The sequence below is a fragment of the Cervus elaphus genome, chromosome 22, assembly GCF_910594005.1.
Source record: "Cervus elaphus chromosome 22, mCerEla1.1, whole genome shotgun sequence".
NCBI lineage: Eukaryota > Metazoa > Chordata > Mammalia > Artiodactyla > Cervidae > Cervus > Cervus elaphus.
In genome coordinates this window covers 40,114,459-40,142,390 of record NC_057836.1, presented here as the reverse complement: position 1 = coordinate 40,142,390, position 27,932 = coordinate 40,114,459, and the positions used below count along the sequence as shown (strand labels likewise).

Genomic DNA, 27,932 nt, shown 5'->3' with positions numbered 1-27,932 from the left:
TCATTTCAGCTTCTTCACTGCCAAACCTGTGGAAGGGACAGCTTTCTGGTTTCCCTGACTTCTCTTGGTCTGTGACAATTAAGGTTTAGAAGTATCTGCTATATCAAACTTTAAACTCTGAATTATCCATGTTTCTCTTCATCTTGACAGATTTGGCATTCTTTCACTTGGCTGTGAGCACAAAGTCCTTGATTTCCTCAGTTTTATCGGGCAAACAGGAGAGTGCTCAGGCCAACCAATCCCAGAGTGGGAGGAAGCAAGAAAAATGGGAAAAAGCTATTGTAGCTATTGTGATGTTTTAACTCCAAGAGCCAGGTTGGGGGTTGAAACACATTCATTTTTCAAGAACTTTGTACTCAGCACCTAGTGCCATGTGTGGCGCTATACTAGGTGCCGGTATTTATTTTTTTCATAATTGCATTTTAAGAAATATAAAATGATTGACTGAAAAACTTTTTAAAAAGTAAGATGACAAATTAAAGGTGAGGAAATGTCTCTGAAAGTAGAACAAAAAAACAAAGCGATGAAAATTAGGAAAGCAGATAGAAGAAATTCAGAAAATCAGCCCAAGAGACAGAACATCTGAATGATAAGCATTCCGCGGAGAGAGAAAAAGCAAATTAGAGAGGAGGCAGTTATTGGAGAAATAATTTAAAAAAAAGTTTCTCAGAATTGAATGTCTGATTGGTGGGGTCCACTGAGTATACTAGGCCACTTCATTTAGAAATTTCAGGACCCTGGATCAGAAAAGCTTTCAGGTTTAAGACAATATCACCTGTAAAGGATTCAAAATCATCATGGCTACTCAACAGCAGCACTGAAAACTGGAAGACATTAGAACATTGTCTTCAATATTCGGAGAGAAAAAAAATCATCAGCCTGGAATTAAAAAGTAGGCACTCCATTGCTGCCCGGCAAATAGACTCATCAGGTCTATCTTTCTAGATTCTATATATATGCGTTGAGATATTTGTTTTTCTCTTTCTGACTTGCTTTACTCTGTGTAACAGGCTCTAGGTTCATCCATCTCATTAGGACTGACTCAAATTTATTCTTTTTATGGCTGAGTAATATTCCATGCGTATATGTACCACAGCTCAAGGAGCTCAAGTCAGGGGCTCTGTGACAACCTAAAGGGGTGGGAGGTGGGAGGGAGTTTCAAGAGGGAAGGGACATTTGTATATCCATGGCTGATGAATGTAGTATGGCAAAAACAACACAATATTGTGAACCAATTATCCTCCAATTAAAAACTTTTTAAAAGGTAGGCACTCTATCAATCACGTGTGAGGATAAAGTTTTAATCTCTAGTAGTTGAGTTATAGGAAACTAACTGAAGAAAATGGATAAGATCCAGAAAATAGGAAATCCATAACAAAAAAAGAGGCAAAGGGATTCCCAGGTGACCATGAAGATAAAACCTCAGGTATCAGCACCTGAGAGCCTGCAGCCCAGACTGCAGCAGCTTAGAAAGCTTTAAGAGAGGTGTCTTCAGGAAAACGAACTCAGAAGTACCCGAGGTGTTGGCATGTGCTGAGATAGAGGCAACTGGATGAAAGCTCAGGGATGGTATAGTGATTGAAAATTAAATGAGGCCACCAGAGAAAGAGTAAAACATACATTTCTTTTGTTTTCTAGTTTTCTAGGCAAACACAAATATTAGGCAGTTTTAAATTCCAGAGCAAGCACACACATGTACAAGTGTGTATATAGTGTACTACATGCAATTAGTCCACTGCAACTGTGCCCGGCACACAGGACGTACTTAGTAAGTTGTAATTATGTATACTATGTTGAGTGGTATAAGAGAGAAATGTATAAAGTTTCAATATTTTTAAAGAAATATTCATTGATTTGGCTGCGCTGGGTCTTTCTTGTGGCATGTGGAATCCTTAGTTGTGGCATGCAAACTCTTAGCTGTGGCATGTGGAATCTAGCTCCTTGATCAGGGATTGAACCTGGGCCCCCACGTTTCAAGTGCTGAGTCTTAGCCCCTGGACCATCAGGGAAGCTCCTAAAGTTGCACTATTGAAAATAGAACTTAACCCTGTCAGGAGGAGATAGGAATGCTTTTCTAGTAGTAGAAAGCCCAGTTGGCTGAATAGAGTTTGACAGATGACAAGTGAGAAGGACATTCCAGGTAGAGAAAAGTTATAAGCTGGAACACAGAAGTTTGGAAATTCATTGTGTGTTAAGCCAAGAAAATGTGTGCCAAAGATTTATATCCTGCCGAGCTGACTTTCAACTCTAAAGGCTATGGGCAAACCATTATGAACACTTAAACACTCAGAGAATATTGTTTCCACGAACTCTTCCTTAGGAATATACTAGAAAATTAGCCTGAGATAATCAAAGAATAAAGAGACCTTGCTTGATGCTAAAGACTACAGCTATGATCACTCATAGCTGTACGTCACACAAAGAGAGGTGATCAGATATTATATACTTTCTAAGAAAAGGGCTCAGACTTGTGAAGCGACTGTGTCATGACAATTGAACCTGAATCTAACCTTAAAGGAAACCTAAGAAAGGTCGAGACTATTCGAGAGAAAATTTGGAAGCACTTAGATGCTTGATTCCATAAGGAGAATGAGGGAATGGTGAGAGTCTTCTAGTGTTGGTCAGGAGGGAGGAGGGACCAAGGAGGGAGCCTTCTAGTGTTGGTCACCTTCTAGTATTTAATCCAACACTCACTATTAGGCTAGTGATACTTTCTGACGTCTCCTATGGTCTCTGAACCACACGATTTTGTTTGGCTTTAGTAAGTGCAGAAGACTTAATCATACAGCCCAATTGTAGTACATTTATCTAGACTCCATCAGTAGTCTGAGCAAGGTCCTTCTCTTGTTTCATTTATGCCCTCTTACCTTCATTCCCACTTGTATCTCCTTCCCCTCCTATATGAAAGAATTCTAATCTATTTAACTTTAACGTGGTTCTGTCTTTTTGTATTGTTCTTACAAAATGTGTATTTTTATTTATAAAAATGTGCATCTTATGCTTCCAAGTCTTGGGTGCTATGCTTTCAGTCCAACTGTATTTCAGTGTGAATATCTGATCTGTTGCTTCTAATTGCTGCACAGTGCTCCTCGCGTGCATCTACCATATTTTACTAATCAATCCTCCCAGTGATGGACATCCAGATTACCCCCCACTCACTGTACCGCAAATACAGTTACAGTGAACAACTTTGCATATACCCTTTTATGGACCTGAGATCATTTTATTACTGGATGAAGCTTAAATATTGCCCAGTGCTCATTCGGTGATAACGAGTGTTTATGGAATGTTGCTGGGCACTGTTTTTAGGTTCCAGGCACACAAGGTAGACAAGATCCTCTGTCTTGTATAGCTCCCGTATTCCTTCCTGGAGAATCCCATGGACTGAGGAGTCTGGCAAGCTACAGTCCACAGGGTTGCAAAGACTCAGACATGACTGAGCTACTAATATAATAGCAAGGTAAGGAAACTAAATAAATTTTTACTGGTAGTAAAAAGCTTTATGCAGAAAACTATAACAGTATAATGTGCTAATGTCAGGGTTGCTACTTAGTTAGGTAGATAAGAATGAACACTACAGTTGAGACCTGAATGGCAAGATAAAGTAGACTAAGTGAAGAGTTGGGTTAAGAAGCTCCAAGACAGACAACATGGCAAGTGTGAGGGCCCTTAGGAGGGAATAACCTTGACACACGGGGACAGCCTCAAAAAGGCTCAGTGCAGGTAGATTACAGAGGATGAGAAGTGTGGTGGAAGACAAGAATTACCTATTGTTGCATTAACAATACTACTGCATATTTATCAGCTTAAAATGACACAGTTTCTGTGAACCAGAAATCCAGGCACAGCTTTGCTGGGTCTTCTGCAAAGCTGCAGTCCAGGTGTCATGGTGAGGGCTGGGTTCTCATCTGAGGCTCATCTGAGGATTGACTTCCAAGCTCATGAAGTTGTTGACAGATCTCAGTTCCTTTTAGGCTGCTGGACAAAGGGCCTTCATTTCTTGCTGGCTGTCAGCTGGAGGCTGCCCTCAATTCCTTGTCATGTGAGCTTTTCCTACATGGCTGCTTGCTTCCTCAAAGCTAGCAAGGGAGAGAGAGTCTCCTTGTAAGAAGGGTTACAATCTTATGAAATGTTATTGGTGAAGCTGCATTCTATTGAGTAAAAACATGTCCAGGCCCCATCTATTCAATGGGAGAAGATTACACACGGTGTGAATACCAGAGGAAGGGGTCATGGGGGCCACCTCGAACTCTGCCAGCCACAACAAAGTAAGAGAGGTTTGGCAGGGGGAGGTTAATATCATGAGGGTCGTTATAAGCATGGATATTTTTTCTAAGTGGGGTAGAAAACCATTAGGAGCTTTGAACAGGAGATTGCATCAAATTTAAATTGCTACATATTCCTCTGCTTCGGTATCTCAGATAAATTGTAGTGGGGCCACAGGTTGGATGCATGAGACAAGGGCCTGGTGCACTGGGAAGACCCAGAGGGATCGGGTAGAGAGGGAGGTGGGAGGGAGGATCGGGATGGGGAATACATGCAAATCCATGGTTGATTCATGTCAATGTATGACAAAAACCACTACAATATTGTAAAGTAATTAGCCTCCAACTAATAAAAATAAATGGAAAAAAAAAGACAAAAAAAATTGTAGTGGGGCCAGCAGAGAAACAAGAAAGCCAGAGGAAGCTGTTGCTAAACTCTAGGTAGGAAATTAGTGGTCTGGCTTAGGTGATAGTACATATAGAAAGAAGTGGGTAGATTGAGATATACATTGGAGGCAGAGTTAACAGTATTTGCTGATAATTTATTAGATTATTATTCACAGATAAGTAAGTTTGCCCAAGTTAACAAACACTGTCATTGAAAGAGCCAGAATTAGGCCTGTGCCTGCACAGTTCTTATTTCTTAGTTCTGCTATGCCATTGTAGATGTCATGATGCACACAGTACATACTTTCTCTATGACTCCCATTTCCTATCCTCCAGCTCTCACCTTCAAATATTGCTTTTGACAAACAAACCAACAAAGCACAGTTTGCTCTGAAGAAGAGGTGGTCTTCCTGCATCTCTAGAAGGTATTTTTGAAATTGGTAACGTTAATATTGCAAGTGGTAGATAGGAATAGCAAAAGCAATGATCTCAGAGGGTAGAATATCCCTGCTCCAGTACTGCAATTTGTTCTTGTTGTTCAGTAGCTCAGTAGTGTCCGATTCTGTGACCCCGTGGACTGCAGCATGCCAGGCTTCCCTGTCCTTATCTCCTGGAGTTTGCTCAAACACATGTCCTTTGAATTGATGATGCCATCCAACCATCTCATCCTCTGTCATCCTCTTCTCCTCCTGCCTTCAATCTTTCCCAGCAGTAGGGTCTTTCCCAATGAGTTGGCTCTTCACATCAGATGACCAAAGTATCAGAGCTTCAGTTTTAGGATCAGTCATCTCCTTTAAAGCTTTAATAAGAGGTGCATGGTTTCAGAGAAGTTAGTTTCCAAGAGACTGAAAAAAAAAAATCAATGTTGTGATGAGTCTGAAACAGATATAGGGACATTCAGACCAAATAACAAGAAGCAGCTCCATTATTTGGAGGGGGATGTAGAGCTTTCTCCACCTAATTTTGCCTGATTTTAATTCCAGACAAAAAGAATACAAAGAAAATACTTTCAGTTGGGCAGCTGGGAGGGAACACTGGAAAGGGCAGTAGAGAAATGACACAGAAAAAGAGAGGAAAGTAATGAAAGGTACACTATTAAATTAGTTATCATGTGGAAAAACTCTGAGAGATAATGCAACATACCAGTCTCAGGCTTGTCCTACCCAAGGGAAGAAGGACCTGAAAAGTCATGGGTGAAAACTGCCCCTTGTGTGTGCATGGGGGGTATGACTGAAAAATATAGCCTGCCATATTAGTAACAAAATTTGCAGCCATCAAGCCATCACATTATAGCCACTCCAAGCCTTGAGGGAACTTAGGATAGAAACAAGATGTCCACATCTCTACAAATGACCCAATTTCATTCCTTTTTATGGCTGAGTAATATTCCGTTGTATATATGTACCACATCTTCTTTACCTATTCCTCTGCTGATGGACATTTAGGTTTCTTCCATGTCTTGGTTATCATAAACAGTGGTGCAATGAACATTGGGGGTACATGTATCTTTTGGAATTATGGTTTCTTCCAGATATATGCCCAGAAGCGGGATTGCTAAGTCATATGGTAGTTTTATTTTTAATCTTATAAGGAACCTTCATACTGTTCTTCATAGTGGTTGTACCAATTTACACTCACACCAACAATGCAAGAGGGTTCCCTTTCTCCGCAACCTCTCCAGCATTTATTGTTCGTAGATTTTTTTAAAGATGACCATTCTGACAGGTGTGAGGTGATACCTCATTATAGATTTGATTTGTGTTTATCTAATAATTAGTGATGCTGAGCATTTTTCATGTGTTTTTTTTTGCTATCTCTATGTCTTTGTAGAGACATGGATGGATGTAGAGACTGTCATACAAAGTGAAGTCAGTCAGAAAGAGAAAAACAAATATCATATATTAACACAAATATGTGGAACCTGGAAATGGTATAGATGATCTTATTTGCAAAACAGAAATAGAGACACAGAGACACAGAGAAAAGCACTGAATTCCTTAAATTGAGAGATCTGGTTTTCTTTAACTAACAATGATTTTTGATGTTCCAACTACCTGGTCTTTCTTACAAAAACTCACGTATCCTGTGTGGGCATGTTCAGTTGTGTCTGACTTTTCGAGATCCTGTGTATTGTAGACCGCCAGACTCCTCTGTCCATTGAATTTTCCAGGCAAGAATACTAGAGTGGGTTGCCGTTTTCTCCTCCAGGGGATCTTCCTGACCCAGGGATTGAACCTGCGTCCCCTGTGTCTCTTGCGTTGCAGGGATATTCTTTACCACTGAGCCATGGGATCCTGGCTTCTCCCTTATTTCTTTGGAGCAGTATCTCAGAGCGACCTGAGATGCTGTGTCTCAGGCTTGAAGTCCTCAGTTTTGTCTGATGAATAAAAACTCTCTGGGAAAGATTGAGGGCAGGAGAAGAAGAGGGCAACAGAGGATTAGAAGGTTGGATGGTATCACCAACTCAACGGAGATGAGTTCAAACAAACTCTGGGAGATAATGAAGGACAGGGAAGCCTGGGATGCTGCAGTCCATGGGATCACAAAGAGTCCAATGCGACTGAGCGACTGAACAACGAACAAGAGTTAATTAACAGTGTTGTGTTAGTTTCAGTAGCACAACAAAGTTTCAGTTATACACACACATGAATCTATTCTTTTTCAAATTCTTTCTTTTTTTTTTTTAGTATATGTGCTGCCGAAGCGAGCACTCTTTTTCAAATTCTTTTCCCATTTAGGTTGTTACATAACATTGAGCAGAGTTCCCTGTGCTATACACTAGGTCATTATTGGTTATCTATTTTAAATACAGCAGTGTGTACCTGTCAACCCCAAACTCCCTAATTATTCTCCCCTCTTACTTTTCCTCCCTGGTAACCGTAAGTTCAGAACATTTTATCTTGATGGCAGATGTTGCTGTTCAGTTGGCAAGTACTCTCTGACCCTTTCCTACCCCATGGACTACAGCATGTCAGGTATGCCTGTCCTTCACCATTTCTCGAGTTTGCCCAAGTTCATGTCCTTTGAATTGGTGATGTCATCCAATCATCTCATCTCATCTTCTGTTGCCCTCTTTTCCTTTTGCCTTCAATCTTTCCTACCATCAGGGTTCTTTCTTTCTTTCTTTCTTTTCATTTATTTTTATTAGTTGGAGGCTAATTACTTCACAACATTGCAGTGGGTTTTGTCATACATTGACATGAATCAGCCATGGAGTTACATGTATTCCCCATCCCGATCCCCCCTCCCACCTCCCTTTCCACTCGATCCCTCTGGGTCTTCCCAGTGCACCAGGCCCGAGCACTTATCTCATGCATCCCACCTGGGCTGGTGATCTGTTTCACTATAGATAATATACATGCTGTTCTCTCGAAACATCCCACCCTCGCCTTCTCCCACAGAGTCCAAAAGTCTGTTCCGTACTTCTGTGTCTCTTTTTCTGTTTTTCATATAGGGTTATCGTTACCATCTTTCTAAATTCCGTATATATGTGTTAGTATGCTGTAATGTTCTTTATCTTTCTGGCTTACTTCACTCTGTATAATGGGCTCCAGTTTCATCCATCTCATTAGAACTGATTCAAATGAATTCTTTTTAATGGCTGAGTAATATTCCACGGTGTATATGTACCAGAGCTTCCTTATCCATTCGTCTGCTGATGGGCATCTAGGTTGCTTCCATGTCCTAGCTATTATAAACAGTGCTGCGATGAACATTGGGGTGCACGTGTCTCTTCCAGATCTGGTTTCCTCGGTGTGTATGCCCAGAAGTGGGATTGCTGGGTCATATGGCAGTTCTATTTCCAGTTTTTAAAGAAATCTCCACACTGTTCTCCATAGTGGCTGTACTAGTTTGCATTCCCACCAACAGTGTAAGAGGGATCCCTTTTCTCCACACCCTCTCCAGCATTTATTGCTTGTAGACTTTTGGATAGCAGTCATCCTGACTGGCATGTAATGGTACCTCATTGTGGTTTTGATTTGCATTTCTAGGGTTCTTTCTGATGAGTGAATCCCAAACTCCTTACCTATCCCTCCCACTAGTCCTCCTTCCTGGCAACCATAAGTTCAGAATATTTTATTTTGAGGACAGTTCAGGTCAGTTCAGTTCAGTTGCTTGGTTGTGTCCAACTCTTTGCGACCCCATGAATTGCAGCACGCCAGGCCTCCCTGTCCATCACCAACTCCTGGAGTCTACTCAAACTCATGACCATCAAGTTGGTGATGCCATCCAACCATCTCATTCTCTGTCGTCCCCTTCTCCTCCTGCCCCCAATCCCTCCCAGCATCAGGGTCTTTTCCAATGAGTCAACTCTTCGCATGAGGTGGCCAAAGTATTGGAGTTTCAGCTTCAGCATCAGTCCTTCCAATGAACACTCAGGACTGATCTCCTTTAGGATGGACTGTTTGGATCTCCTTTCAGTCCAAGGGACTCTCAAGAGTCTTCTCCAACACCATAGTCCAAAAGCATCAATTTTTCGGTGCTCAGCTTTCTTCACAGTCCAACTCTCACATCCATACATGACCACTGGAAAAACCATAACCTTGACCAGATGGACCTTTGTTAGCAAAGTAATGTCTCTGCTTTTTAATATGCTATCTGGCTTGGTCATAACTTTCCTTCCAAGGAGTAAGTGTCTTTCAATTTAATGGCTGCAATCACCATCTGCAGTGATTTTGGAGCCCCCCAAAAATAAAGTCTGACACTGTTTCCCCATCTATTTCCCATGAAGTGATGGGACCAGATGCCATGACCTTAGTTTTCTGAATGTTGAGCTTTAAGCCAACTTTTTCACCCTCCTCTTTCACTTTCATCAAGAGGCTTTTTAGTTCCTCTTCACTTTCTGCCATAGGAATGGTGTCATCTGCATATCTGAGGTTATTGATATTTCTCCCAGCAATCTTGATTCCAGCTTGTACTTCTTCCAGCCCAGGGTTTCTCATGATGTGTTGAGGACAGTAGGGAGATACTCAAATTTTTTTTTTTGATCTTTCATTGATGATAAAGTGACATAATGAGCAGACACGTTAGGACAGACTGGCAGTCAGGAGGCATGCAGGTTTTAGGACAGTTTATGACTGGATAAAGTTTAGTTCCCAGGGTAAGGCTCCAGACAATAAGTGAATATTATTTTGCCATTACATCACTTAGGCAATGTACTTGAGTAGATAGAAGACTCAGTCTGAGATAAAAAGTAGTTGGATATCTGTTTTGGGTTTTCTGAGATTCTATATTTCTATCCTATATTCATTAACTACAGTTAAAGTGTTTACCTCTCTCCTGAAAGTCGGCTTGTCTGGAATTTACTTTCTTATTTAACTCGCATGTACCAAGCCAACATTTCCCCTGCCCTAAATCTTCCCATGGCAGAGACCACCCCTGTAACCAAAAGCCCACTTAAATTAATCAAAATAGCCAATCTTAAACCGTGTGCTCTTAAACCTTGCCTTTCCCACAGAAATCTCAGTTAAGGCTGTTTCTGCCTCCTTACCAAAATGTGGTGCTTCCCACATGTTGGGCCTCTTGGAAAACATAACACAATTTTTTTTTTTCAATGCATTGACCTCTCCACGTTATCACTTAGTCACCTCTGTAGATTGAAATCCCAAGGGTATAAATGAAACTGTGTTCATTTTGGATAATAAACATTCAGTTCAGTTCAGTAGCTCAGTTGTGTCCAACTCTTTGTGACCCCATTGACTGCAGCATGCCAGGCTTCCCTGTCCATCACCAACTCATGCAGCTTGCTCAGACTCATGTCCATTGAGTTGGTGATGCCATCCAACCATCTCATCCTCTGTCATCCCCTTCTCCTCCTGCCTTTGATCTTTCCCAGCATCAGGGTCTTTTCCAATGAGTCAGTTCTTTGCATCAGGTGGCCAAAGTATTGGAGTTTCAGTAATAAGTAATAAACATTACTTGGGGAAATTTTCATGTGTAGGAGAATGTAGACTATCTTACACTGCCTTCTAGTCCAGTCTGTTCCAAGGAAATCTGAGGATCTATGATAAATTGAGGAAATAAATGAAGTAAGAAAATGGAGAGAAAAAGGTTGCTTTGTTTGTGGCCCAGTAACAGAAATAGATGCAGGCGGTAGAAGGTTCCTCAGATAAGGAAGAATAAAAGATTTAGGAATGACTGAATTACACTACTGGCTGCCAAGACAGTTTCATATGCAATAAAACGTTAAGTTCATATCCTCCAGAGAAAGCTACATGGTTAGGGAGTTCTTTGTCTTCTAAATGTCCAGTGGTTTCTGCCTCTAGAGTATATAAATTTCCACTTATGACAAACTAAATCTAGAACCCTTAAAACACAGAACAAAATAGAACACCTTTATTAGGATATAACTCACATGCCATATGTATTAGTTTCCTGGCTCTGCCAAACAAATTACTATACCACAAACTAGCTGGCTTAGGACAACATTTATTCTCTCATGATTCTGGAGACTACAAGTCCCAAATCAAAATCAAGGTGTCGGCAAGGCCAGTGAGTGAGTGCCTGCTCAGTCGTGTCCAACTCTGTGCCCCCCTGGACTAAAGCCTGTGCATGGAATCTTCCAGGCAAGAATACTGGAGAAGGTTGCCATTTCCTCCTCCAGGAGATCTTCCCAACCCAGGGATCGAACCTGCGTCTCCTGCATTGCAGCTGGATTCTTGACCACTGAGCTACCTGGGACAGCCTCTCAGCAAAGCCACAGTCCCTCTAAAAGCTCTGAGGAAAGATCCTTTGTCTGCTCCTAGTTTCTGGTGGTTGTCAGCAATCCTCGCTGTTCTTTGATTTGTAGCTCTGTGGTTTCAGTCAATGCCTGTTCTCACATGGCTTTCTCTCTTTTTTCAGTTATATATATCTATCTACATACTTTTCAGATTATTTTCCATTATAGATTATTATAAGATATTGAATATACCCCCCTGTGTTATATAGTAAATCCTTTTTGCTTATCTATTTTATGTGTAGTAGTTTGTATCTATTAATCCCGTACCTCTAATTTATCCCTCCCCGACTCTTTTCTCCTTTGGTAACCCTAAGCTTGTTTCCTATGCCTGTGAGTCTGTTTCTGTTTTGCAAATTAGTTCATTTGTATTATTTTTTAAAGAGTCCACATATAGCGGATAAGCATATAAGTGACAGCATGTGATATTTGTCTTTCTTTGTCTTACTTCACTAGCTATAATATTCTCTAGGTCCACGGCAACATTTCATTCTTTTTTATGGCTGAGCAATATTTCTTAAGCCAGTCATCTTAAGTCGATCATCTGTTAATGGGCCAATCACTTGTTGATGGGCACTTGGATTGTTCCCACGTCTTTGTAGTTGTTCAGTTGCTAAGTCATGTCTGACTCTGTGACCCCACGGACACACAGGCTCCCCTGTCCTTCATTATCTCCCAGAATTTGCTCAGACTCATCTCCATTGAGTCAGTTATGCCATCCAACCACCTCATCTTTTGTTGTCCCCTTCTCTTGCTCTCAATCTTTCCAAGCATCAGGGTCTTTTCTAATGAGTCAGCTCTTCTCCTCAGATGGCCAAAGTATTGGAGCTTCAGCTTCAGCATCAGTCCTTCCAATGAATATTCAGAGTTGATTTCCTTTAGAATTGACTGGTTTGATCTTCTTGCTGTCCAAGGGACTCTCAAGAGTCTTCTCCAAAAAGGGAACCCTCCTACGCTGCTGGTGGGAATGTAAATTGATACAGCCAAGAAGGTAGTATCAGCCATGAAAGTCAGTATGGAGATTCCTTAAAAAACTAGGAATAAAACCACCGTATGACCTAGAAATACCAGTTCGAGGCACATATCCTGAAGAAACCAAGACTGAAAAAGACATGTGTACTCCAGTGTTCACTGCAGTACCGTTTACAAAAGCCAAGACATGGAAGCCACCTAGACGTCCATCTACAGATGAATGGATAAAGAAGCTGTTGTACATATATACAATGGAATACTATTCTGCCATAAAAGGAACGTATTTTAGTCAGTTCTAATGAGTTGGATGAACCTAGAGCCTATTATACTGAGTGAAGTAAGTCAGAAAGAGAAAAACAAATATCTTATATTAACACATATATATGGAATCTAGAAGGGTGATACTGATGAATCTGTTCGCAGAGCAGCAATGGAAATGCAGACATAGAGAAGAGACTTATAGACAAGGGTGGGGAAGAAGAGAGAGAGGGTGAGATAAATGGAGAGAGTAGCATGGATGCATATACACTAACATATATAAATAGATGGCCAATGGGAATTTGTTGTATGATTCAGGGAACTCAAACTGGGGCTCTGTAATGACCTAGAGGGGAGGGAAAGGGTGGGAGGTGGGAGAGAGACTCAAGAGGGAGGTGACATATGTACACCTCTGATTAATTCATGTTGATATATGACAGAAATCAAACCAATATTGTAAACCAATCATCAATCAATTAAAAATAAATAAATATTTTTAAAGAAGAATTCTCTAGCACCATAGTTTGCAAGCATCCGTTCTTTGGTGCTCAGCCTTCTTTATGGTCCAACACTCACATCCATACATGACTACAGGAAAAACCATAGCTTTGATTATACACATATGGACCTTTGATGGCAAAGTGATGTTTCTGCTTTTTATTTTATTTTTTTCTTGTTTTTTTTCCATTTATTTTTATTAGTTGGAGGCTAATTACTTTACAATATTGTGGTGGTTTTTGTCATACATTGACATGTATCAGCCATGAATTTACGTGTATTCCCCATCCCGATCCCCCCTCCCACCTCCCTCTCCACCTGATTCCTCTGGGTCATCCCAGTGCACCAGGCCCGAGCACTTGTCTCATGCATCCAACCTGGGCTGGTGATCTGTTTCACCCTAGATAATATACATGTTTCGATGCTGTTCTCTTGAAATGTTTCTGCTTTTTAATATGCTGTCAAGGTTTTCATAGTTTTCCTTCCAAGGAGCAAGCATCCTTTGATTTCATGGCTGCAGTCACTGTCCACAATGATTTCGGAGTCCAGGTGTAGGAAATATGTTATGCACAGGCCTGTACTATAATTAACAGGGCTTCTTTGAAAGATAAGAATGACTTTCTCATCACCCCCAGGCGAAGGGCTGGGAGCAGTAAACAGTACATCGTGCAAAGACATCTTGAAAACAAGATGTTGAAGTACTGATGTGACTGATGGAAAACCATTAGTGACTGTTCCTGTAACCAGAGCTTTGAGGGAGTTGCTGAGAAAGGGCGTCACTAGCTGAAAGGCTAAACAAGGTCATGAAAGACCTGAAGGTTTGACACTGAGGACTGTGCATTGTATATCTTTACCCCCGATCTGAGATTGTAAAGAATAGATATCCCTAGAGCACAAACAAGGAAGTAGAAGTTAACAATAAAAGGCATGCAAGGATTAGTTAAGTTCAGTTCAGTAGCTCAGTCGTGTAGGACTCTTTGCAACCCCATGAACCGCAGCACGCCAGGCCTCCCTGTCCATCATCAACTCCCGGAGTCCACCCAAACCCATGTCCATCGAGTTGTTGATGCCATCCAACCATCTCATACTCTGTCATCCCCTTCTCCTCCTGCCCTCAATCTTTCCCAGCATCAGGGTCTTTTCCAATGAGTCAGATCTTTGCGTCAGGTGGCCAAAGTATTTGCAAAGGTTAGGATCTGGGCTTTTGCCTGCGAATAACATCAGCCCCCTGATTCCCACTTTATTTCTGAGTCTTCTTTTTCTTTATTCTTCTGCGGCACTGCTCCCTCAAGTTGGTTCGTTGTTGGGCTGGTCCCGACACCAGGAGAATAAAATTTTTCATTGCTTCCACTTTCCCCCTTTCTATTTGCCATAAAGTGGTGGGACCAGATGCTATGATCTTAGTTTTTTGGAAGTTAAGTTTTAAACCAGCCTTTTCATTCTCCTCTTTCGCCCTCATCAAGTGGCTCTTTAGTTCCTCTTCACTTTCTGCCATTAGAGTGCTATCATTTGCATATCTGAAGCTATTGATATTTCTCCCAGTAATCTTGATTCCAGCTTATGATTCATCCAGCCCAGCATTTCGCATGATGTACTCCATGTCATGGATACTGTAAATGATAATGCTATGAATTCTGGGGTACATGTATCATTCTAAATTAGGGTTTTCAACTTTTCTGGATATATGCCCAGAAGTTGGATTGCTGGATCATATGGTAGCTCTTTTTTTCATTTTTTAAGGAACCTCCATACTGTTTCCCATAGTGGTTGTACCAATTTACATTCCCATCAACAGCATAGGGGGGTTTCCTTTTCTCTACATCCTCTCAAGCATTTGTTATTTGTTGACTTTTTGATGATAGCCATCTGACCAGCATGAGGTAATCATTCATTGTGGTTTTGATTTGCATTTCTTTAATCTTTGGAGATATTGAGCATCTTTTCATGTGCCTATTGATCATCTGTATGTTTTCTTTGGAGAAACTCCTATTTAAGTCTTCTGCCCATTTTTTAATTGGGTTGTTTGTGTTTTGATATTGGCTTGTATGAACTGTCTGTATATTTTGGGTATTAACTCTTTTTTGGTTGCATCTTTTGCAAATATTTCCTCCTTGTCCTTAGATTGTCTTTTTGTTGTGTTGATGGTTTCTTTTGCTATGCAAAAGTTTTATTTATATTAAAATTTTTTCTTAAGTATAGTTAATTTACAATGTTCTGTTGATTTCTGCAGTTGAGCAAAGTGATTCAGTTATATATATACTTGTATGTGTATATATATATATATATAAACATTCTTTCCATATTCTTTTTTAATTTTCTTTTCCATTATGTTTTATCACAGGATATTGAATATAGTCCCCTGTGCTATACTGTAGGACCTGATTGTTTTCCATCCTATATATCAGAATTTGAATCTACTAATCCCAGACTTCCAATCCATTCCTCCCACATCTCCCCTCCACCTTGGCAACCACAAGTTCTCTATATCTGAGAGTCTATTTCTGCCTAGTAGATATGTTAATTTGTGTCATACTTTAGATTCCACATATAAGTGATACCATATGGTATTTGTAGTGACTTACTTCACTTAGCATGATAATCTCTAGGTTCATTCATATTGTTGCAAAAGGTATTTCATTCTTTTTTATATCTGAGTAATATTCTGTGTGTGTGTGTGTGTGTGTGTGTGTACACATGCACATGCTCAGTCATGTGTGACCCCATGGACTGTAGCCAGCCAGGCTCCTCTGTCCATGGAAATTTCCAGACAAGAATACTGGAGTGGGTTGCCATTTGCTACTTTAATATTCCATTATATGTGTGTATATATATATATATATACACTCACATTTTCTTTTTTTTTTTTTTATGGTGTTTTAAAATTTATTTATTTATTTTTAAATGTGAAAGTATGATAACACATTTAAAGGAGACTTGGAAAATACAAAGTTATATATCAGTCAGTTCAGTTCAGTCACTTAGTCATGTCCGACTCTTTACGCCCCATTGACTATAGCACGCCAGGCCTTCCTGTTCATCACCAACTCCTAGAGTTTACTTAAACTTATGTCCATTGTACACTCACATTTTCTTTATCCATTTATCTGTCCATGACATTTCAGTTGTTTCCATGTCTCAGGTATTGTAAATGCTGCTGCTATGAACATACAGGTGCATGTATCTTTTCCATTTAAGAGTTTTGTCTGGGAGTGGGATTGATGTATCATATAGAAACTCTGTTTTTAGTTTTTTAAGGAACTTCCATATTATTTTCCATAGTGGCTTTGTTGTTGCTTAGTCATTAAGTGGTGTCTGAGTCTTTGCAACCCCATAGACTCTAGTATGCTAGGCTTCCCTGTACTTCACTCTCTCCTGGAGTTTGCTCAGATTCATGTCCATTGAGTTGGTGATGCTATTTAACCATCTCATTCTCTGACACCCTCTTCTTCTTTTGCCTTCAATCTTTCCCAGCATCAGGGTCTTTTCCAATCAGTTGGCTCTTTGCATTAATGGTGGCCAAAGTATTGCAGCTTCAGCTTCAGCATCAGTCATTCCAATGAATATTCAGGGTTGATTTCCTTTAGGATTGACTGGTTTGATCTCCTTGCAGTCCAAGGGACTATGTATGCAAGTGTGCTAAGTCTCTTCAGTCATGTCCGACTCTGTGACGTTATAGACTGTAGCCCATCAGCCCTCTCTCCATGGGATTCTCTAGGTAAGAGTACTGGAGTGCATTGCCATGCCCTTCTCCAGGGGATCTTCCTGACCCAGGGATCAAACCAGGATCTCTTACATCTCTTGCATTGGCAGGTGGGTTCTTTACCACTAGGCCACCTGTGAAGTGCCCAAGGGACTCTCTCTCTCTCTCTCTCTCTCTATATATATATATATATATATATATATATAATGGCTAAATCAATTTACATTCCCACCAACAGGTAGGAGAATTCACTTTTCTCCACACCTCCTTCAGCATCTGTTATTTGTAGAAAAATCTTTTAAGTTTGATTAGATCCCATTTGTATATTTTTGCTTTTATTTCTTTTGCCTGGGAGACAGATGGAAGAAAATATTGCTACAATTTATGTCTGAAGAAGTTTTGAGTGTTCTCTTTTCTGAGAGTTTAATGGTGTCAAGTCTTATGTTTAGGTCTTTAAGTCATTTTGAGTTGTATGTGGTGTGAGAGAGTGTTCTTATATCATTGATTTACATATAGCTGTCCAGCTTTCCCAATATCATTTGCTAGAGAATTTTTCATAGTCTATTCTTGTCCCCTTTGTTTTAGATTAATTGGCTGTAGGTGTGTAGGTTTACTGCTCTCAGGGCTCTCTGTTCTCTTTCATTGATCTATGTCTATTTTTGTGCCCAAACCACACTGTTTTAATTACAGTGGCTTTTCAGTTTAGTTTGAAGTCTGGGAGAGTTATCCCTCCTGCTTTGTTCTTTTTCCTGAGGATTGTTTGACAGTTTTGGGTCTTTCGTGGTTCCATGTAAATTTTAGGATTATCTGTTCTAGTTCTGTGGAAAATGTCATGAGTATTTTCATAGGGATTGCATTAAATATGTACACAGCTCTGTGTAGTATGACCACATGATATTCACTCTTCCAATTGAAGAGCATGGTATATCTTTCCATTTATTTGAATCATCTTCAATGTCCTTTATCAGTGTTTTATAATTTGCAGTGTATTATCTCCTTGGTTAAGTTTACTCCTAAGTATTTTTGTGTATGATTTTAAATAGTGTTTTTTGTTTGCTTGTTTCCTTCTCTGATATTTCATTGTTAGTGTAAAGAAATGCAACAGATTTCTAGATATTAACCTTGTATCCTGTTACCTTTCTGGATGCATTTATTAGTTCTAATAGTTTTTGTTTGAAGACTTTAGGGTTCTCTACATAGAGTATTTTGTGATCTGCAAATAGGGACAGTTTTATGTATTTCCTTTCCATTTGGATACCACTTATTTCTTTTTCTTGTTTGATTGTTGTGTCTAGGGCCTCCAATACTAGGTGGAACAGAAGTGGTGAGAATGGGTATCCTTGCCATGTTCCTGAATATAATGAGAAGGCTTCAGCTTTTCACCATTGAGTAGTATGTTGGCTGTGGGTTTGTTGTAAAAGGCTTTTACTATGTTCTCTCTATATCCCTTTGGTGAAGAGTTGTTTTTATTATCAATGGATGTTGAATTATAGCAAAAGTTTTTTTTTTGCATCTATTGAGACAACTGTGTGGTTCTAATATTTCTTTTCATCACTATGGTGTATCACATTGATTGATTTGCTTGTGTTGAACTAGCTTTGTGACCCTGGAATAATCCAACTTGACTATGGTGTATGATCCTTTTAAGGGGCTGCACAACACGGTGGAGTAGAAGGATGTGTGTTTATCTCTTGCAAGAACTCCAAAAGTACAACTTGCTGCTGAACAACCATAGACAGGAGAATGTTGGATCCCACCACAAAAGGACACCCATGTCCAAGGGCAAAGGAGAAGCCCCAGAAAGGTGGTAGGAGGGACAAAATTGCATTTAGAATCAAACCCCACATCCACCAGAGATGCTTATAGGACTCAAATAAAACTTTGTGTGCACCAGGACCCAGAGACCACACAGACTGAGCCAGACCATCCTTTGAGTGTTTGAGTGTCTCCTGCAGAGATACAGGTCAGCAGTGGCCTGCCACAGGGGAAGGAACTCTGGGTGCAGCAGATCTGGGTCACACAGCAGGTGGCATAAGCCCTCTTGGAGGAGGTCGCCATTAACTCCACTATAGAGCCACGTAGCAGATGACCCACAAACTGCAGAAAAATTATACCAAATAAATTCTTGCACTGCTAAGAAAGTTCTAGGACCCACAACAGATTTCCTAACCTAGGTGTCTGACAAAGAGATTGAGAACCCCCAGGGAGCTGACTTTGGCGGTGAGGGGGATTTGATTACAGAACTTACACAAGACTGGTGAAACAGACTCTTGGAAGGCACGAACAAAACCTTGTGTGCACCAGGAGAAAAGAGCAGTGACCACACAAGAGACTGACCCAGACTTGCCTGTGAGTGTCCAGGAGATACGACACTGAAAGATGAACTCCCCAGGTCAGTAGGTGCCCAATATGCTACTGGAGAAGAGCAGAGAAATAAGTCCAGAAACAATGAAGAGACAGAGCCAAAGCAAAAACAACACCCAGCTGTGGATGTGACTGGTGATGGCAGTATGGTCTGATGCTATGAAGAACAATATTGCATAAGAAGCTGGAATGTTAGGTCCATGAATCAAGGAAAATTGGAAGTGGTCAAACAGGAGATGGCAAGAGTAAACATTGACATTTTAGGAATAAGTGAGCTACAATGGACTGGAATTGGAAAATTTAACTCAGATGACCATCATATCTACTACTGTGGGCAAGAATCCCTTGGAAGAAATCAGTAGCCCTCCTAGTCAACAAAATAGTCCAAAATGCAGTACTTGGGTGCAATCTCTAAAATGACAGAATGATCTCTGTCTGTTTCCAAGGCAAACCATTCAATATCACAGTAATCCAAGTCTATGCCAAGTCAACCAGTAATGCTGAAGAAGCTGAAGTTGAATGGTTCTGTAAAGACCTACAAGATCTTCTAGAACTTACAAACAAAAAAGATTTCCTTTTCATCATACGGGACTTGAATGCAAAAGTAGGAAGTCAAGAGATACCTGGAGTAAAAGGCAAATTTGGCCTTGGAGTATGGAATGAAGCAGGGCAAAAGCTAACAGAGTTTTGCCAAGAGAACGCACTGGTCATAGCAAACACCCTCTTTCAACAACACAAGAGAAGACTCTACACATGGACATTACCTGATGGTCAATAGAGAAATCAGACTGATTATATTCTTTGCAGCCAAAGATGGAGAAGCTCTATACAGTCAGCAAAAATAAGACCGGGGCCGACTGTGGCTCAGATCATGAACTCCTTATTGCCAAATTCAGACTTAAATTGAAGAAAGTAGGGAAAACCACTAGACCATTCAGGTATGACCTAAATCATATCCCTTACGATTTTACGGTGGAAGTGACATATAGACTCAAGGGATTAGATCTGACAGACAGAGTGCATGAAGAACTATGGACAGAGGTTCACGACATTGCACAGGAGGCAGCGATCAAGATCATTCACAAGAAAAAGAAATGCAAAAAGGCGAAATGGTTGTCTGAGGAGGCCTTACAAATAGTTGAGAAAAGAAGAGCGGAGAAAGGCAAAGGAGAAAAGGAAAGATATATTCATTTGAATGAAGAGTTCCAAAGAAGAGTAGAGATAAGAAAGCCTTCCTTAGTTGAACAATGCAAAAAAAAAAAAAAAAAAAAAAAAGGAAAACAATAGAATGGGAAAGACTAGAGATCTCTTCAAGAAAATTAGAGATACCAAGGGAATATTTCATGTAAAGATGGGCACACTGAAGGAGAGAAACAGTATGGACCTAACAGAAGCAGAAGATATTAAGAAGAGGTAGCAAGAATACACAGAAGAACTATATTAAAAAGCTCTTAATGACCCAGATAACCATGATGATATGATCACTCACCTAGAGCCAGACATCCTGGGGTGCAAAGCATCACTATGAACTAAGCTAGTGGAGGTGATGAAATTCTAGCTCATCTATTTCAAATCTTAAAGGATGATGCTGTTAAAGTGTTGCACTTAATATGTCAGCAAATTTGGAAAACTCCTCAGTAGCCACAGGACTGAAAAAGATTGGTTTTCATTCCAATTCCAAGAAGGGCAATGCCAAAGAATGTTCAAACCACTGCACAATTGCACTCATCTCACATGCTATAAGATAATGCTCAAAATCCTTCAAGCTAGGCTTCAACAGCATATGAATCGAGAACTTCCAGATCTTAAAGCTGTATTTAGAAAAGGCAGAGGAAACAGAGATCAAATTGCCAACATCTGTTGGATCATAAAAAAAGCTACTGAATTCCAGAGAAGCATCTACTTCTGCTTCATTGACTAGACTAAAGCCTTTGACTGTGTGGCTCACAACAAACTGTGGAAAATTCTTCAAGAATGGGAATATCAGACCACCTATCAAGAAGCAACAGTTAGAACCAGACATGGAACAACAGACTGGTTCAAAATTTGGAAAGCAGTATGTCAGGCTGTATATTGTCACCACACTTATTTAACTTATATGCAGAGAACATCATGCAAAATGCTGGGCTGAATGAAGCACAAGCTGGAATCAAGATTCTCAGGAGAAATATCAATAACCTCAGATAGGCAGATGATGCCACTCATGACAGAAAGTGAAGAGGAGCTAAAGAGCCTCTTGATGAAGGTGAAAGAGGAACGTGAAAAAATTGGCTTAAACTCAGCATTCAATTGCCCTTCCCAGGTGGCACAGTGGTAAAGAATCTGCCTGCCAATGCAGGAGACAGAGCAGATGTGGGTTCAATCCATGGGTCAGGAAGATTCCTTGAAAGAGGAAATGGCATCCCATTCCAGTATGCTTGTCTGGAAAATTCCATGAACAGAGGAGCCTGGTGGGCTATTGTCTAGGGGGTCACAAAGAGTCAGACACGATTGAGTGACTGAGGATGCAGCATTAAAAACACTAAGATCATGGCATTCGGTCCCATTATTTCATGGCAAAATAAATGGGGAAACAATGGAAGCAGTGCAGTGACAGACTTATTTTCTTGGGCTCCAAAATCACTGCAGATGGTGACTCCCAGCCATGAAATGAAAAGATGCTTGCTCCTTTGGAAGAAAAGCTATGACAACCCTAGACAGTGTATTAAAAATCAGAGCCATTACTTTGCCAACAAGTGTCTGTATAGTCAAAGCTATAGTTTTTCCAGTAGTAATATATAGATGTGAGAGTTGGACCATAAAGAAGACTGAGTGTCAAACAACTGATGCTTTCAACCTGTGGCGCTGGAGAAGACTCTTGCGAGTCCCTTGGACAGCAAGGAGGTCAAATCAGTCAATCCTAAAGGAAATCAGTCCTGAATACTCATTGGAAGGACTGATGCCTAAGCTGAAGCTTCAATACTTTGGCCACCTGATGCGAAGATCTGACTCACTGAAAAGACCCTGATGCTGGGAAAGGCTGAAGGCAGAGGAGATGGGGATGATGGAGGACGAGATGGTTGGATGGCATCGCTAACTCAATGGACATGAATTTCAGGAAGCTCTATGAGATGGTGAAGGACAGGGAAGCCTGGTGTGCTGCAATCCACGGAGTTGCAGAGTCAGACACGACTGAATGACTAAAGAACAACAATGTGTATTATGTTTCTTTCCTTTGTTTTTCATTTGTCTTTCTGTTTGCTATTCTGATCTGTCTTCCAGCTCACTTATTCATTTTTCCTTTGTTATTATTATTTAGCCTGCTATTGTGTTATTTAGTCTGCCCTTCATTGTTTCTTGGTGGGTTTTTATCTCAGCAATTGAATTGTCCATAGTTTCTATTTCCTTTTTACTATGATCTGCTTTTCTTTCAATAATATTTCTTAATCCCTTCATCATTTCTATTATCTCCTTTTTGAACTCTGGGTCTAGTATAGTAGCGAGGTGTGTTTCATTATTCTTTCAGGGGATTTCTCCTGTTCCTTTGATTGGAAGTATTTCCTTTGCTTTTTCATTTTACATGAATTTCTCTGCCGTGGTCTTGAAGCAGTGTTTTAATGTGGTAGCATCCCTGTCTAGACTTCTGTGAGTGCAACGTTTTGGGTGAAAGTTCTCCTTTTTCCTGCCTACCAGCCATGTCTTTTTTCTGAGTGTGCCAGTTGCTATCCCCTTGACAGGGGATATGATTTGTACTGTGGTGTCCAGAGCCTGTGCCGGACGTGTGGGTAGAGCATCCTCTGCTCTGCTGCTGTCACTGACCTAGTGGGGATGGGGTCTTCTCCCGATTGTTGGACTATAAGCCCTGAGGGTTGGGTTCTATCAGGCATTGTCACCCTTGAGTGCATGCCCTGCCTCAAAGGAGGTGACTGTTGAAGCAAGTGAGGCCTCTGTGGTCATAGCAAACCTATGTGTTCCCCATGCAAGTGTCTGCAGTTCTGCCCCAAAGCAGCTGAAGGCTGCATCCTTTCTCTGTTGTGTTTTTCCCAGACCTAGGTCAAGGCTGTGGTATGGAATTTGCTGGGGTGAGGAACAGCAAATTTTATATCTTTTATAACTGATTCTTTTCTTGTAGCATAATGTTTTCAAGACTCATCCATGCTTTTGCATCTATCAGCACTTCATTTCTTTTTATGCTTCAGTAATATTCCTTTGTATGGGCATACCACATCTTATTTATCTATTTATCAGTTGATGAACATTTGGGTTGTTTCTACTTTGTGGTTATATGAATAATGCTGTTGTGAAAATATGTATTCAAATTTTTGTGTGGAGATATCTTTTTATTTCTCCTGAGTATATACATATGAGCACATACTTGGAAAACATATACTTAGAATTGTTGGCCTATACGGAAATTGTATGTTTAACTGTTTGGGGAACTGCCAAACTGTTTTCTGAAGAGGGTACAGCATTTTAGATTTCCACCAGCAGTGCACAAGGAATTCCAAACAATTTCTCCACATCTCATCAATATTTATTATCTGTTTTGGTTATAACCACTCTAGTTGGTGTGAAGTGGTATCTTACTGTATTTTGATTTGCATTTCCTTTATGACTAATGATATTGGGTGCCTTTTCACATACTTATTGCTATTTTTGTGTCTATTGCAGAAATGCCAAATCAGGTTCTTTCCCCATTTTTAGACTAAAAAAATATTTAGTTGTATTCTTCTTTGTATATTCTCATATAAAAATTTATAACATTGATGTATATAGTAAAACATATGCTGATGATATAAATACCTTATCAAGTACGCGATTTGAAAATTTTTTCTCCAGTTGTTTGAACTTTTTAATTTTTTTGATGGTGCCCTTTGAAGCACAGAAGTTTTCAGTTTTGATAAGTCCAATTCAATTTTTTCTTTTTTTTGCTCTCCATGTGCTCTCCATGTCTTGTATTAAAAATACAACTCTTTTAAGATGTATTGATTATTAAAAATGAGTAAATTTATGTGAAAAATTCTGAGGTAGTATGATCATGGATAAAAAGTAGTTTTTCAAGTGACAAAATAATTTGTACTATTTTAGGCTTTCTTTTAGGGTCACTTTTTCATGTTTCATTTAGGATTCTTGCCCTTTTATGGAGGGAAGAATTATACGAATTACCATTTATTCAAATATTTACTATTATATATTATTTTTATGGTTCCTGTTTGGACAATTAACATTTCTGTTAAATTATCTCAATGATACCTTGTGTCATTTATTGTTTTTCTAACTTCTTATTTGTTCACAGCAAAGTAAAAAGAAGATAATTGACATCATTCAAAACTATAGTACCCAAACCTAACTCAAAATTAAAATTTAAGATTTACCTATTAGTTAATAATTGTTATTTAATTATTATTTAATAATCATATTATTATTTCATTTGGCTGTGATGGGTCTTTGTTGCTTCATGGGGGCTTTCTCTGGTTGTGGTGAGTGGGGACTATTTTCTCATCGTGGTGCGTGGGCTTCTTATTGTGGTGGCTTCTCTTATTGCAGAGCATGGGGTCTAGCTGTGTGGGCTTCAGTAGTTGTGGCTCATGAGCTCTAGAGAGCAGGCTCAGTAGTCGTGGGGCATGGGCTCAGTTGCTCCATGGCATGTGGGATCTTCCCGGACCAGCAATCAAACCAGTGTACCTTGCATTATAAGGCAGATTCTTAACCACTGGACTACCAAAGAAGTTGAAAATTTGTTTTAATAAAAAGAGGTGTAGCATGTTTTAAGTGAAAATGATAGAACTGCCAAATGTGTTTACTATATTTCCATTTTTGTAAAAAGATTATATAGATATTTGCTTGGAAATAAAGTCTAGATGGATGTAAGAAGAAAATTAATAGTCATAGTTTTCATGTTTTGGGGAAATTTTTTTGGTCTACTTTGCTCTCTAAAATAAACATATGCTATAAAAATAAAGAGGAAAATATCATCTAACCTTTTCCATGAATATTTAAAATTAAATGTTTTACAAAATTACAACTGTATTCAATAATGTCTTGTGTACGTGCTCAGTTGCTCAGTTGGGTCTGACTCTTTGCAACCCCATGAACTGTAGACTTGTAGGCTCCTCTGTCCATGGAATTTCCCAAGCAAGAATACTGGAGTGGGTTGCCATTTCCTCCTCCAGCGGATCTTCCCCACCCAGGGATCAAACCAGAGTTTCTTGCATCTCCTGCATTGGCAGGCGGATTCTTTATCACTGTGCCACCTGAGAAGGCCACATGTCTTATATCATGTTATTACCCTGCTTTTGTTTACTTTGTGTAATATCATGCCATTGAATATTTGTACTGCTTGAATTACAATTAGGGGTCAGAGTCTTTATTTAGCTATTTCCCTAGTTTGAATGCCATGGTTTTTGTTCACAGTTTTTCATCACCTAAAAAAAGCTGTGATTAGCATTTTGATAGATAAATTATTGTCTGCATGTCTGATTATTTCCATAGGAAAGATTTCTAAAGTAAGGGGCTACTGGGTCAAAAGATATGACTATTTTAAGATGTCTTGTTCAATAAATTCCTTTGATGATATATTGGTATGTGAAAGTACAATACTTTAAAACAACTTTATTATGCTATCTGTTCCATGAGAATCTTTCTTAGCCATTTACTTATTTATTTTCTCGTTCTCTTTGTGGCAACACTTTAGAAAGCCTTATAGAACCACAGAGAGGCAGATTTCTATCACCCATAACAAAAAATCTAGGATAATTTCTTCTATCTCCACTCATATGCTAGGAGTTTCACAACATCCTTTGGTGAGTTAATCTTTCCAGTTTCAACAACACAAAGCTACATACATTTTAAGAGACTACAGCATAACCTCAAATGGCTCAGTGATAAATCTGCTGGCCAATGTAGGAGACATAGAAGATGCAGGTTTGATCCCTGGGGTGGGAAGATCCCCTGGAGGAGGAAATGGCAACCCACTCCAGTATTCTTGCCTGGAGAATCCCATGGACAGAAGAGACCCATGGGGTTGCAAAGAGGTGGACACGACTGAGTGACTGAGCACGCACGCACAGCATAACCATTCCTGCAGGAACCATGTGTTTACCCGACAATGCATATTTAAAATCTTCACATTTTCAAGGGATGTAAAGTTTGACCAATTTTTACAGACATCAGATGATCCATTATGTCTTTAGTATTTTTGTTAATCTATTTTGAGTTGCTTTTGCTACTTATTCCAACAGCTTTTACTGAATTCCCACGCAGATCCATGAGGTCAGTGGCTACCTCTCTCACTCACCAATATATCCCTAACACATAACCCAAGCCATATTGGACAATAAATACTTGGTTTAGCTAACATAACAATATGTATTTGTTGAATGGGTGTGTTTCTTCCCTCACTGATTTGAAACAACTTTAAAAATCATATTTGAAACACAGTAATTCATTGCTGATCTTGAAGGTGGCTTTCCAAAAATACTCCTCACTGTTTGCAAGGCAAATAAAGGTGTAGAAAATAGGGAGTGGGGAGGGGAAAACAAAGAAAATTGCTAACAAATAAAAATTGAGGGGGCATGTACTTTCAAAATAAACCGGACTCACTGGCTTTAAAGATCTTTTCAAGCAGAAAAGCTTTTTTCTGAATCACCTTTTCCATTTGTTTCAGAAAATATCACCGCAACATTATCTATTGGGTACAATCTCCTACAAATGCTATGATATGCTTATACAGACTGTACTTTACCAGACTTGAAATTTAATTATTTTTGCTTTTGCATTCTTGATTCATTTTCTGAATCATGTTTGGAACTAAAACAGTATATATTTATTCAGAATTATTACATCTAGTGGAATATTTAGGATCCATGGCCAGATCTATATGACCCAAAGGATAGTTTATTCTTGGTCAATTAGAAGACAAACATTTAATGATTAGTATATCAGAAATACTGTTCATTCTTAGATTCACTATTAGTTCAGGCTACCACAGGCATAAACCTGAGCTATAACTTTGTTTCTACTCAATGATACAAAAGTGTGTCCTTCACATGTTTTTACCTTTGTTCATTGTTTTTTGTTTTCTTAACGATGATGGCGTAGTCTTCCTCCCCTGACGTTCAACAGCTTTGTTCTATCTCTGGTTATAAATAATGAAACAAATGGACAACCTATTATTTGTCCGACCCTCAAGGTCGCATGTGGGATTCAGAGATTCAAAGCTAAAATGCAACATAGACTGAAAAGAATGCCACAAGTGGCAAAATCCTGTATCAAGAAATGTTAAACATCATGATAATTTTTGTGTTGAGTTTCCCCAACATTTTTTAAGTTGGAATTTTGTTTCCTTTGTATCCTTCTGATTTTTCAGTGTTCTTCTCTTGCTAGTCTAAATAATTTTTATCAGAGTCCCAGGTACAGGACCTAAAACATTTCTTTTTGGTGTAATAGCTAGACACATGGTAGGTATATCTGGGTTTTTTCTCTTTTCTTTCTTTTCGTCTTTTGGTATGAGAAACGCCATCCCTTCCTGCAGAAATAGTGATGTATTTCTAGCCTTTTCTCTTAATTTGATGCAACTGTACCAAGATTTTTATTAGCTTTTTCTCTGAGTGCCAACGAATTAATGTTTCAAAGTAACAAATGACACAGCCTAAATAAACTAAACCTTATTACTGAAGGTTGCGGAGTCACCCAGTCCGTTTTTATGGCAACGCTGGTTTGAAGTATTCTGCTCCTCTGAGTCCTTTCGGCGGAAACGGTGATTTCTCTCCATCGGACAGTGAAGGATGGA

At 39.6% G+C, this 27,932-nt stretch overlaps 1 pseudogene; it reads right to left on the bottom strand.

Moving 5' to 3' along the window:
• Positions 1-27,914, bottom strand: LOC122679968 (annotated as a pseudogene).
• Positions 27,915-27,932: the final 18 nt, after the last annotated feature.